Genomic DNA, 12,017 nt, shown 5'->3' with positions numbered 1-12,017 from the left:
CTTTTAGGCAGTGATTAGGGCTGTTCCTCCCTGGCTGGTTCCGCGCCCTCCCCCCCCGCCAGGCTGCCCTGAGCTGGGTAGCTTTCCATTGCCAAGCCCTTGCATCATGATGTTCTGCCTCACCACTGGCCCAAAGCAATGGAGTCAGCTGACCAGGCATTGTAAGTCCCAAATAAACCTTCTAAATTGTTCTTGTCAGGTATTTTGGTCACAGCGACTGCAAAGGTAACAGAACAGTCAGCTTTTTAAAATTACAGTGTATGCACACATAAAAAGCTGATTAAAATGTAAGTTGCAGTATTCTACATCTTTCAAAGTACTACAATTTCCTGTGATTTTGGATTCTGTTTTTCTGTAAACCTACTCTTCTGAAAAAAATATCTTTCTTGGGTGGGGTGTCAGGCTATGTTGCTTAGATTTGCCTTAACTTGCAGTCCTCTTTCCTCAGTCTCCATGACTAAAGAAAAAAATGTATCTTAATATGCATTTATTTATTTATTTGAGAGAGAGAGAGAGAGAGAGAGAATTTTAATATTTATTTTTTTAGTTTTCGGCGGACACAACATCTTTGTTTGTACGTGGTGCTGAGGATCGAACCCTGGCCGCATGCATGCCAGGCTTGGCATGCGTGCTATGGCTTGAGCCACACCCCAGTCCTTAATATGCATTTAAAAAATATATCTTAAACATGTATCTTGAACATGCATTTTGGTGGGGGAAATACTAGGGGTTGAAACCAGAGGTACTTTATTATTGAGTCACATCCCCGGGTTTGTTTGTTTGTTTATATTTCTAGTCAGGTTCTTGCTAAGTTACTGAGAGTCTTGCTGAATTGCTGATGCTGACCTTGAACTTCCTATCTTCCTGACTCCATCTCTTGAGTTGCTGAGATTTCAGACGTGCCACCATGCACGGCTTAAACATGCATTTTTGGTAATCAGAAAAAAGTAAATGAGGGGCTGTGGCTCAGTGGTAGAGCACTCACCTAGCATGTGTGAGGCACTGGGTTCAATCCTCAGCACCGTGTAAATAAACAAAATAAAAGTGTTGTGTCCATCTACAACTAGAAAAAAAAGTAAATGAAGTGAGGGAAAATGAAAACTTTTCTGAAATTTGACAAAAGTCATCTACCACATAAGAACCTCTCCTTGAAAGTTATCATAGGGAGGTTTTAAATCTACTGTTTTCTCTCTGAAAATGATAAATTTATGATATAAACTGACAATAGCTAACAGAAAGAGAAGCATACAGATTCTATTACATGCCTAAAATATGGGACTCCAAGATTGCCCCAGTCTGGCTGGGCACAAATCACGAGCCACTGAAGCAGGAACAAACTTTATTTTTAAACTGCAGGAAAACACTTCACACAGCTCCCGGGGAATCCTCCCGAACGCGCCACAAGGCTTGTCCAGGAACCCCCAGCTGGAAATATCTCTCCCGGAAATCCCTCCTCCTGCACTTCCCCAACCAATGGGCACTCTCGGGGAATCCCTGGAAATCCCCACGAGAACTCCAAAATAGTGCGAGAACTCAAAAGTTGCGGCAGAGGCGGATAGTAATGCCTCACCTGTCAATCAATACTGTTGGCAAAATGCCAGGGGCCATACAGACTCAGCCGTGGCTCTCAGCACAAGATGGTCCGTTCTTACATAGAGCTTAAAGGGATAGATAGGGGCTTGGGCTTTGCAGGTACAGTTTCTGGAAGGTTGGGAAGACGTGCCCAGTAAGCCAGGGTTGTCTTGTTTAAGCAGATGAAAACTTACAGGTAACAGGTGCGTGTGCTCATCTCTGTCTGGACCAGGTGTGTCTCAAGGGGGCAAAATTGTATGCAGTCGAGGGGAGAAATAAAGAATGTCCACGTTTCTGCCCTTTTCAATGCTTTATTCACTCAACTTACTCAATGCAATTTTTCTATGGGTTCTTAATCAAGAAAACGACAATCCTTAATGCTAGGCACTGCAATAGACATAATTCACAGCAAACAATTCTAAATTAATTCTAAGCACTGAAAAACACAATCATGACAGGCTAGTGACAGACATTCCCTCTGCATGCGAAGTACAAAAGTCTCAAGCCTTAGGCTTTACGTTCTGCAGATGCACACTCACTCAGAAGTGATCATGTCTGGAACCAAAAAGGCTTTTTCTGGCATGGAGTGGACCATCAGTTGAGGAGGGGGTCGTAGGGAGGGGTTGCGGCTCTCACCAAAGTCCAGAGGAGGCAGTAGAGTTTGAGAGCAGAGGCTCAAGAATGATGACAAGTGATGGGATGTCAGGTCCTCATCAGGCTCTCCAGCTCGAGTGCATCCTTGTTTCAGCTGGCTGAATTCCTGTTCATCAGCTCTATTATTTATACTAAATTTTGGGGGGTTTGACCCCCCTTTGAATCCTTATCAGCTACCACTGGAATTCTCCAGGACATCATTTACCCTGGGGTCAGAAACATCTGGTCTGGTGGTCTCCACCCTGATCTTCTTGCCTTTCCCTCTTATCAGGTGAGGACAGTCTGCCAGGGGCTTCACTCTCTTTATCAGGGTGAGTGGAAGTAATTTGTTTGAGGCCACACTGGAGGGCTCTGTGGGTGTGCCTGCTGAGACTACAGGTTTCAAACTGTAGTTTTTAAAATGGAGTTGCTTAGCCTCAGGCCTAAAGCCATTCTAGATCTTTCCTAGGCACAAAAGGGTAGGGTTATCAAGTCAAAATGCATGTGCCTGCATCTTTTATTAATGTAGATAGATGTAGACTTCTTTTTACAAAAGGACAGATTGTCACAGCCATCTTGTGTCTGCAGAGTTTTCTCTGAATATTCAACTCATAAAATATACCATAGAAATGTATTTGGGGCATGATATTTATCTCTCTCTCATTGTCATTGAATGAGTACTGTATGATATGAAAAGGCACGGGATACCTTTTTTTCCTCCCAGTTGATATTAACTGAAGTATGTATTCCAACCTCCTGTACAAAATCTGAGTGAAATCCAATTTTTTTCTTAAGAGATTTTCTGACTAGAAATGTTAGGCTCAAAAATAAAATTAATAGAAAAGATAAAGAAATGTGGGTTAAGAAAAGAATCATTATTTCTTTGACCATAATATAATTTGAAACTGCAAAAAATAGAGGATCATGAAATTTTATTTGTCCTCCAAAGTGACTATCACAGGAACAGCAAAGAAGCTACTTTGAAAATAGTTTCTAGGGCTGTCTTCAAACAAGTTTTTTTTTTTTTTAAGTGCTATTAAATGTTCACTGATTTTAAACATTTTTAAGAAGTATATGGACAAGTAGTCACCTTTAATTTATTCAACATATTTTTAAATAATGACAAAAAAATTAGACAACTGTGAAGTTTCTTAAACATCTTTTCTTTTACTTGATATAAGGCCTGCCCCTTTTTTTCAAAAATAACACATACTTATGGAAAATCTGCTCATGGATAATCCTAGTTAGTATTTTAGCACCTTTTCCCAGTCTCTAAATGTATGTAAAGTTTATGCTATGAACTTACATATAGGTATAATTCTATATCTTATTGTTCCATAGTATGTCTTCAAAAATATTTATTGTCATTGAAAAATATTCATTGTACAATTTGGAGTAAAAATTAAAAGATTAAAAAAAATTGTGTATTACAATTCTATTTCTTTTCCTCCTTCCCTCCCTCTCTTTTCTTTCTTCCTGTGGTGCTGGGTTGATAGTAACTGTGAAGTACATATCTCAACATACTCATTGTATACTCTGCCTGCAGCCTCATTCTATTCTTTTTAGACATGTGCTTTGCTCATATATAAAAATAAAAAGACAATTCTCCATATATGTGTGTATAATTTGCTCCCAAAGCCTCATACATGAGTAGAATCAATCTATTTTGATATACTCTGAGGTAAAACTGGTACTAGACTTGACTTCAAGGATCTGGATTTAAGGTGGCCAAAATCTAACCTTGGGAAAGATACTTAACTTCTCAGGCTCAGTTTCCAAATCTGAAAGAGGAGTAATAATGCCTGTCTCACAGTATGTTGTGAGAATTAGATGGACTGAAAATGTGTAAGTATTTTGTTTAGTGCCTGCTATTTAATAGGCCCTCCATTTTTTTTTTCTTTTCATTCCTGAACCCCAGTCTTCAGTCTGAAGTTCAAGGTTTTCTCCACTAGATGGTGATGGTAGAAAAATAAATAAGTAAACCACACCAGTGAGGACCTTTAATCACTCCTCCTCTTATTTATTGCTTTGCCTAACCAAATTTAAACTTTCTTTTTGAATCATCATAAATACAAGTAAATGTAAACTAGATTATAAGGTCACAGGAAATGAAATCAATGCAAAGCAAAAATCCTAGGTTTAAATTTTTCTCCTTTAATAGCTTAGTGCTTAATTGTTTTCAGCTGAATTTGAAGGTTTACTTTGAGCCTTGTAACAATATTCCCTGTTTTTCTTCCCCAGAGTCAGAATGGGGATGATGGAGTCAATGTTGTCTCAAATAGCCCTCTGTTTAGTGACCACAGTTGGAGTCCTAGCCTGGCTGTAGTGCCTAAGCACAAGTATATTAAAAGCCTCTTATTCTTATCAAACCTCTGGGCATTGTCTTCCACCCTGAATTCATATCCAAGGTATGTTGAGCATTTGAGTCCAGTTAATCCCAATGACAAACAACCCTGCCATCTTTAGTCACCATCTAAAAGTTAGCCCTGTGGTCACTTGTTCTTGCTCTATTATTCCTTTCCCCTAAACTAAGGAAGCTCCTTCCTTTTCCTGACTTTTCCCTGTTATTATCAATACTGTGTCATATTTCTTATTAATTCTAATATCCTCTGTACATTGTTTTGTAAATTAGAGCTTTTATTTATTCTAGTTTCTCACTGGTCTTCTTTGGTATAAAAGAAATGCATTCTTTTTTTTTTTTTTTTTTTTTTTTTGTACCAGGGATTGAACCCATGGATGTTTAACCATGGAGCCACATCCCCAGACTTTTTTTTTCTTTTTTAAATATATACTTTTGAGACAGGGTCTCGCTAAGTTGCTTAGGGCCTCACTAAGTTGCTGAGGCTGGACTTGAACTTGTGATCCTCCTGCCTCAGCCTCCTGAGCCACTTGAATTACAGGCATGCACCCTCCCCCCCACCCACCCATGTTCTGCTTTTGTCTGGTTCTGAAGTATCAACTGTCATGTGGAAGACATTGCTGCTAATGTGTAGGATCTGTACTAACTCATAGTTTAGTGTCAGGATTGAATTGCAGGGACAGTTAGTGTTAGAACAATACTTTTGCCTCTTCCATTCTAATATTGTGCATTGTCAAATTATTGGAAAAAGGTCTTATCTTACAAAGTAGAATGTGAAGTGACATTTTTAAAATTCTACTTCAATTAGACTTTAAAAAAACTAATAAAACAGAAAGATACCTTCTTAACATGATTTTCCCCCTCAACCAGCATCCATTATTATGTTTCATGGTAAAACAAATCAAAACAAAAATATTAAGGGGGTTTTCATATTCGTTCACCTCCCCACCTTTGCATATCATGCTCCCTCACCCCAGAATATCTTTCCAGCCCTCCACCATGTCTGGGATACCATTTACTTTTCAGTGTAGAGATGTCCTTCTTATCCTCCTCCCTGACCCTCCAGCTGGTTTGGTGCCTGGGCCATGAGCTTATTTGATAACCTATCTATTACAGTTACCTGCAGTATCCCAATTCCCAGTTTCCATGTCTATTTCCACTCCTCCTGCCAACCTCCATTAGAGGACAGAGTTTTTCACCTGATCTGTCAGTGGCAGGTACTGTGCCTGAGATGTCATGGGCACGTGCTTAAATGAAATCAACGAGTGAAAACAACTAGGCAGGCCTGAAGTACAGGCTTAACTCATTCCTCCTAAGCCTCATGTTGGGACATTCTTTTTCTTCTGGGAAAACCACCTGAATGGAGCTTTTTGTCCTGGGAAAGTTAGATGAAGACTTTCTACTGATTTGGAGCTATCTGGAGAACCATTCCAGAAAGAGGAGAAAAGAAACCTAAACCACCCCCAAAATGAGAATAAAGTAGTCACCCAAGAAAAATGGAGAGTTGCCTCTAGGAAGAGGACTGGGTTGCTTTTGGGAAAGATGGATTTGGGATTGTGGAAAGAGGAGAAGGTGGAGGGGATGCTGTGGCATCTGTTTCCTTCTCTTTCATTAGAATGGACTTGAAGCCTAATGATGAAAGGGCTTAAGACCAGAAGACAGACAGCCCATTCATGGGAATCTGGGTGATCTGGCTGTAACTGGTGCTGCTTCTGGATCTGGAGATCCAGCAGGATGGACAGCTGAGGGATACCCACAGGAAGCGCCCATGACACAGATCTTATTACTGCACATGGGCATCCACAGTGGTGCCTGTGTCCGCGGCCTTCTTCATGGAGAATATTCAACATAGAGATCTTCAACAATAGCTTTCACAGAATACAGGCAACAGAAACTTGCAGACAGAAACCTGGGCTACAGCCAACAGAGTGTAGCATATTCAAATAATTCTTTGAGGAATTCCCAGACATATGTAGGGGATACATTGTAGCTGTCCAGTGACTACTTGCTAGAATGGGGAGAGTATAAACAATGTTATAAAGGCATTTGAAACTGTGTGCATGCCTGAAATCCCAGTAGAGGAGCAAGTTCAAAGCCAGCCTCAGCATCTTAGCGAAGCCCTAAGCAACTTAGCAAAAGCCTGTCTCAAAATTTAAATAAATAAATAAATAATACAAAGGGCTGGGGATGTGGCTCTGCAGTTAAGCACCTCTGGGTTTAAAACCTGATACAAAAAAAAAAAAAGCATTTAAAGTTCATATGGAAATATCAAAATCTGAATATCCAAAAGAGAAAAAGTAAACTTCAGCCTCTACTGTATCCCACATGCAGAAAATGAATTAAAATGGACTACAGGCCTCAGTGAACAGCTAATACTATGAAACTTCCACAAGCCAACATAGAAGAATATCTTTAAGGGCTTGGGATAGATGGTTTCTTAAGACACAAATAGCAGAAGTCATGAGAGAGAGAGGTCAATTTGATTTCATCAAAGCTTAGATACACTGCTCTTCAAAAGACATCTTTAGGAAAATGAAAAGACCGCACACAGACTGAGATAAAATATTTGTATGAATCTTGTATGTAGAATATGTAAAAAATCTTTAAGACTCAATAATAGAACAAAACACCTCGGCAAAAGAATATCTCACAAAAGAAGATATCTGGAGAGCCCAAAAAACCACACATGAGACATGCACAGAGAAATGCAAATTAAAACCACAATGAGATGTTATTAGACTCCAACTAGAAAAGACTGAAAGCAAAAAGACAATATTAAATTTAAATTAATTAATAAAATCAAACATTCAACCATTTATCTTCAAAATGATACTAGAAGCCCTATAACATAAGAACAATAAGTAAAATGTATGAGGGTTGGAAAGGAAGTAAAAACTATATTTGTAGGTTATATAATTGTGTATAAGGAAAATTAAGACTATGTATAGATAAACTTTTTGAACTGATAACAGGTTAACAAGTTATCTGCTAAAAATATTCAGCACAATACATAGGAGCAGACAGAAAAGGAATTTTAAAATGAAATATTAAATGGCATAAAAAATAAGAAGTACTAAGAATAAATCTGATAAAAGATGTGAGAGATCTCTTCAGAGAAAGATAACTGCATAGTTTTAAAGTAAAGAAGACCTAAATAAGTGGAATGATATGTCATGTTTGCAGATCTAACCACTCAGTAATATAACAAAGAAAACTCTTTCCACACTTATTTACGGATTCAGTGCAATCCCAATCTATATTCCAGTGTGTGTGTGTGTGTGTGTGTGTGTGTGTGTGTAACTTGACAAACTGATTCTGGAAATATTCTCAGTGTGTCAAGAATAGCCATGTGGGGCTGGAGTTGTGGCTAAGTGGTAGAGCGCTCGCCTAGCATGTGTGAGGCCCTGGGTTCGATCCTCAGCACCACATAAAAATAAATAAACAAAATAAAGGTATTGTGTACAACTAAGAAATAAATATATATAAAAAAAGAATAGCCAATGTACTTTTGAATAGGGGAGACATCTTAATACAAAGACAACAGAAATTCTTTAGGATACATAAAGAACTAAAAAAATTAACACCAAAAAAACTAAATAACCCAATCAATAAATGTGATATTTATTGATAAATGTATATCATCTTAGAAGATGATATACAATCAATAAATAAAATATGAAAAAAATGATCAACATATCTATCAATTAGAGAAATGCAAATCAAAACTACTCTAAGATTTCATCTCACTCCAGTCAGAATGGCAGCTATTAAGAATACAAAGAACAATAAATGTTGGTGAGGATGTGGGGGAAAAGGCATACTCATACATTGCTGGTGGAACTGCAAATTTATGCAACCAATCTGGAAAGCAGTGTAGAAATTCCTTGGAAGACTTGGAATGGAACCACCATTTGACCAGCTATCCCATTCCTCAGTTTATACACAAAGGACTTAAAAACAGCACACGACGGTGATGCAGCCATATCAATGTTTTTAGCAGCACAATTCACAACAGCTAAATTGTGGAACCAACATACATGCCCTTCAATAGATGAATGTGTAAAGAAATTGTGATACACACACACACAATGGAATATTACTCAGTATTAAAAGAGAATAAAATCATGGCATTTGCAGGTACATGGATGGAGTTGGAGAGCATCATGCTTAGTGAAGTAAACCAATCCCAGAAAACCAAAGGTTGAATGTTTTCTGTGATTTGTGAATGCTGACTCATAATGGGGGTTGGAGGGTTTTGGGAGGAATGGAGGAAATTTAGATAGGACAAAGAGGAGGGTGGGGAAGGGAGAGAGGAGGCATGGAGATAGGAAAGATGGTGGAATGAGCTGGACATTATTACCATAAGTACATATATGAAGACACAAATGGTGTGACTCTACTTTGTGAACAACAGAGACATGAAACATTGTGCTCTGTATGTGTACTATGAATTGAAATGCATCCTGCTATCGTGTATAACAAGTTAGAATAAGTAAATAAATTTAAAAAAAGACACCACAAATACTAACACCAGGACTGGCACATGGACATTGGAACAGAAAATATAATAAACATGGATATCTGAAAGAGGTAGTCTTGAAAATTAGTGAGGAAAAGATAGACTTTTCAGTAAGTGTTGCTGGGAGAGTATGTAAAAAAATAAAATTAGTAAAATTATTTTATACCATAATAAATAAATTACCTTCTAAATATGAAAGCCAAACTCTAAGGTATTTAGAAAATAAATACAATTTCATTATGATCTCAAGGTGGAGAAGAGGAGAAAGGCTTCTTCAAAAAGACACCACCTAAAAAGCACCAATCATAAAGGAAAAATTACTATATCTTACTATATAAAAATGAACAGCTTCTGCTTTTCTATCAGAAAATATCATAAAAAGAGTGAAAATATAAGACACGGCGAAAGAAGCCATCCACAGTACACATTACTGTCAAGCATAACATTTAGAGTGTATTAAAACTCCTAAATAGTGATAAGGAAAATGATAGAATATTTACCAAAAAAAGAAGAAGAACTTAAATATGTACTTCATAAAAATCAAAGACCAACAGACCAATGTGATGTGTGCTGTGCGCATATGTGTGTGTACCCGCACATATCTAAGAAAATGTTTAACCATTTAGCAGAGTACTGTAATTTAAATTTAAATATGATATATTATTGCACATCCACTAGATTCTGAAAGATTAAAGTGTTGTTAAAGATACAGAGCAACATGGAAATGGAAGGAGACCCTCAGAGTTATACAAAAGTACATACAAGAGGAAGTGAGGGGAAAGGGAAAAATAATACAAGGGGGACAAATGAATGTCAGTAGAGGGGGCAGAGAGAGAAGAGGGGAGGGTAGGGGAGGGGAGGGGGGATAGTAGAGGATAGGAAAGGCAGCAGAACACAACAGACACTAGTATGGCAATATGTAAATCAATGGATGTGTAACTGATGTGATTCTGCAATCTGTATATGGGGTAAAAATGGGAGCTCATAACCCACTTGAATCAAAGTGTGAAATATGATATATCAAGAACTATGTAATGTTTTGAACAGCCAACAATAAAAAATTAAAAAAATAAATAAATAAAAAAGTTCTTGTGAGCAAAAAAAAAAGACAAAAGGAAGAACTCTAGGTGACAGTTATAAGATTAACCTATAGTTTAAAGTACATTTACAATATGTATGTCATAGACCCTCATCACAAGGTCCTTCTGAGACCAAAGGATGGTCCTAGAGCCACAATTTTAAAAGTCTGGATGTAGGATTTTCAGAAGACCCAAGGCATCTCAAATAAAATCTACCTTTGGTCTCAATATATAAGAACTCTCATAATCCACTAGGAATTCAGGAACACAATCACTCCTTGAGTTTATAAGCCATTGCTGAGACGAAAGTGGGAGTTCAAATCAGGGAAACAAAAGATGCATACTCCATTTTCTTTCATTTTGTAATATAAAACATTATTTTTGTTTGAAAAAAATACACAAAAATGAAACATGTTGTGCATGGTTAAGACAGAGCATGTAACTGTAACTGCTCCTAAAACCATACATTTTAAGTAGCGCATGGTAGGAAATACTCTGTATTAACACACTTTGTCTACACAACATTTTGCTGTATGATAAGTAAATATCTGATGATGAAAGAGGCTCATACAAATTATAAGAATCTCTCCTAGAGAAAAGCATAATCCCATTAGAGAGAAAGAGACACGGAATGCATCATTTTGTCCTTTCCTTTGAGCCCCCAAAATTATGTTGTCTTTTTCAAAGGGGAGAAATCATACCCACCACTCATGCACATATTTGTGCTGCAAATCAGTAAGAACACCTATTACGTAAAACCCACATTAATGTCAAAGCTCATTTTGTGAAACAGCATTTCAAATGATAATGACATATTCTTTAATGTTCATGGTTCTTTTTATGGGGAGTGCTGTTTGTATTTTAAAGCAAATCTCACTCCCAAACTTGAAACGGCTATATTCTAATGTCTACATTTTTCAGAACATCACAAAATAGGAATAATGAATTGCACAGTATCTCATATTGCAAAGGAGTCCAAAAAGAAGAGAAACACTGAGGTCTTGCATGTCTCTGCTAAAGGACACAATCTCTCACACAAAGTGAACTCAAGTAATTGGTATTGATATGTTCAAGAACTTTTTTTTATCTAGGGGAAAGAATATAAGAGAGAAGGGTATTTAAAAAAAAATGAAAGTTAACTGGGAAAAAAGTCACCTTAAACACAATGCCTAAAATTTTTCTTTTCTTATGAATATTTCAACAGGTAATATGCTAAAATGGGTCAGAAAGTAGCTTCAAGGACAAGTTTAAATTAAACTGAGTTTTTTTTTTTATCTTGAATTCAATTTCACTAATTATTTTGGTAATTGGGGATGTTATCTGAACCAAGTTGTAAATCAGCTAATTGTTTACACCATTTATGTTTTTTTAAAATATGCCTTTCAATCACTATAATAAATATTACCATTAGAAAGATGCAGGTATAATATGAATATAGGATTTGTTATGGTTTAGAAGTTATGGTTTAGAAGTGGTTTAGAGATGGTATCCCTCCAAAACTCATGTGTGAGACAATGGAAGTATTTAAGTATTCATAATTAAAAATATGTGTGATAACATTTGTGACCTTTAGTACATCTGATTTTTGTGGTCAGTATTGAATACATGTATATTGGCTTCAGAAAGTTTGCTTAGATGGATCTACATGTTTGTATGCATTCAGTGTTCACAGAAAGAAACATGTTTATGAAGTTAATCACCACTTAATGGTTTTATATAAAGAAAATATGTTCTTCCATTCAATGTGTTAATCAATCTCCTGAAGTAAACTGAGATAAACTTTGTTACTTCAACATAGAAAAATGAAACACAGTTGTATAATTATAGGTGGTAAAATGTGCTGAAAGTTGTAATA

At 36.9% G+C, this 12,017-nt stretch overlaps 1 protein-coding gene across 1 annotated transcript in view; it reads left to right on the top strand.

Annotated features, from left to right (window-relative positions):
• Positions 1–140: 140 nt before the first annotated feature.
• Positions 141–12,017, top strand: part of Mylk4 (myosin light chain kinase family member 4) — a 98,322-nt gene continuing 86,445 nt past the window's right edge. Inside the window, exon 1 of the mRNA XM_027954825.2 lies at positions 141–161. The gene's annotated coding sequence lies outside the window, so the exon portion shown is untranslated. The remainder of the gene's footprint in view (positions 162–12,017) is intronic.

Source organism: Marmota flaviventris, chromosome 6 (genome assembly GCF_047511675.1).
Source record: "Marmota flaviventris isolate mMarFla1 chromosome 6, mMarFla1.hap1, whole genome shotgun sequence".
NCBI classification, from domain to species: domain Eukaryota; kingdom Metazoa; phylum Chordata; class Mammalia; order Rodentia; family Sciuridae; genus Marmota; species Marmota flaviventris.
This window is presented reverse-complemented; position numbering and strand designations above follow the sequence as displayed.